Below are 2,226 nucleotides of genomic sequence, written 5' to 3'. Positions count from 1 at the left end.
TTTATCTTTCTTTCCCTCTCTCCTTGTTTCTTTCTTTCTCTCTCTCTCTTTCCCTCTCTATTTTTTCTCCCTGGTATGTGCCTTTGAGCTGGGACCTTTTCTGCACAATCGCCAGGATCGGCCCACTTTTCAGCGTGACACCGACCACCACCACCGCCGACACTTATGAGCCTATAAAGCTTCGCTTAAAAACACATCTAAGTAGCACTCGCTTACCATGGGTTGGGGTAAGGTTCTTATTTTCGATTTCGTAAACGAGGGGCTGGCGCGCACGCCAAGCCCCACTACCAAAAATTATGTGCCCCCCCTACCACCGCATGGGGTAGTGGCGTGCCTCAGCCACCCGCAGTGCAATGGGAGGCCTCGGCACGGGGCCCCGGCCTCACTGATCGCCGGAGGGCCCGACACCAAGTAAGTATGCAAACGCACCCATCAGAAAGGCGGGTCAATCCACCAGGCACAACACTTTGCACAGGTTTTGGCTGTGGCTTTCAGCGAGCCATAATCGCCGTGAAACAACGAAATGCCGCGAATGCAGGCATTGCAACTAAAAACACCTGTGCCTGCAAGCCTTTAATCCTACTTTGCTCATATCTTGTATTGCAGATGCTGCATAGACGATATTACTGCTCGAGTGTCGGGAGGAAATCAGCGAACATTTGCGTGCATTCAGACTGGTTGAATGAGTGACTAGTAAGTTGGCGCGTGTCCTGGGTCTATGCGATAGCTTGGTGGTGTAAAACTGCTGAGATGCACAGTGTTCTGCGATGCGAGCGCGTGTGTAACGATAACGACAAGACGACGACGGTTTGACGACGATGACATGACAGTACGACGACGACGACGACGACGACGTCAGTGAGACGCGGGAACGGAATGACGTCAGTGTGAAGAAGACGACTAAGGTGTGATGACGACAGCGTGACGACGACGAAGATGACGACGGTGCGACGAAGAAGGTTTCACGGTAGCAGGATGACAAAGACGACAACGGCATGACCACAGCGTGGCGACAACGACGTTTTGACGACAGCAACGTGACGAAGACGGCATGACGACAACGGAATGATTACAATGTGACGACTACGACGTTTTCGAGGTGCGAGATACACGAGTATTATATCGGGGCCCGATCCCGCAGGTAGTGCAGCCTAACATTATGTGCCCCTGGGGCCACTAGCTTTTTTATTTATTTATTTCGTTTATACATACAGCAGGCCCTCTTCGGGTACGTGGAGGAGTAGATACTAATGAAAAAAAGGCGAGAGAGAAAGAAACATGTAATTGAACAAACACTTGCTTAAACATAATGAGATCAATCAGGGCAAACAACATTTTCTTAGAATTTCCTCAGGGATGAATGATGCGTAAGCATTTCGTAGTGACGACGTGGTGTTGAGTGCTCAACACTGCTGGTAATCCTAGCACTGCTCAGCGGCTGCGGTCGTCTTGGCGCCATTACGGTAAATGCGACAGCGCTGCGGCGACATGAACTGCTGCGTGAATGATTGCACACGTCACGTGGTCACAGAGACACGCTCTTGCCAATGCTCGCGCGTTCGTCGTCGTCTTCTTCCAGAGCTGGCGAAAACATTGCTGCTGGCTCTATCTTGAAAGCGATCGTCTTAGGCGAAGGACGGACGGACGCTCGGACAGTTTTCTCGTTACCAAATCCGGCAACGTGATCCCCGAGGTCGTCAAAATCGGGATCCTAGGCATGGTCATCGAAAAGCACGGAAGAAACGGCGAAATCATCGCCCGTCTCACGGCAAAAGCGGCCAACGCGATGCGACTCCTCAAATTAGTCACTTCCCGGAAGGCTGGCGTGGGAGAGGAGAGCCTAATCAGGCTCGTCTAATCCTTCATCATCAGCCACGTCGCGTACGTTGCAGCCCACCACTGATGGCTGCAACACGACCGCAACAAAATCAACGTAATTATCAGAAGAGCATAAAAGACGGCACTGGGCCTGCTGGAGTCCACGAGCTCGACCCGCCTCTTACAACTTGGGATGCACAACACGCTCGAAGAAATAGCCGAAGCGCAACGGACCTCTCAGTGGAGCAGCTGGCCACGACCAAAGCCGGGAGGAAGATAATGAACGACCTGGGAATCGGACGATCGAACGAGGCGAAATGAAGCTCCCCATCCCAGCAGAGGTCAGACGTCAGACAAGAATCGACCCCATACCCAATAACATGAATCCCGAGTTCAACAAGGGAAGAA

General features: G+C 52.0%; 1 non-coding gene across 1 annotated transcript; it reads right to left on the bottom strand.

The window, feature by feature from the left end:
• Positions 1 to 256: 256 nt before the first annotated feature.
• LOC119437967 (U1 spliceosomal RNA) lies at positions 257 to 419 on the bottom strand. Its single transcript, XR_005189600.1, has one exon. It is a non-coding gene; the product is annotated as a U1 spliceosomal RNA (small nuclear RNA).
• Positions 420 to 2,226: the final 1,807 nt, after the last annotated feature.

This window comes from Dermacentor silvarum, chromosome 1 (genome assembly GCF_013339745.2).
Source record: "Dermacentor silvarum isolate Dsil-2018 chromosome 1, BIME_Dsil_1.4, whole genome shotgun sequence".
Taxonomy (NCBI): Eukaryota; Metazoa; Arthropoda; class Arachnida; order Ixodida; family Ixodidae; genus Dermacentor; species Dermacentor silvarum.
This window is presented reverse-complemented; position numbering and strand designations above follow the sequence as displayed.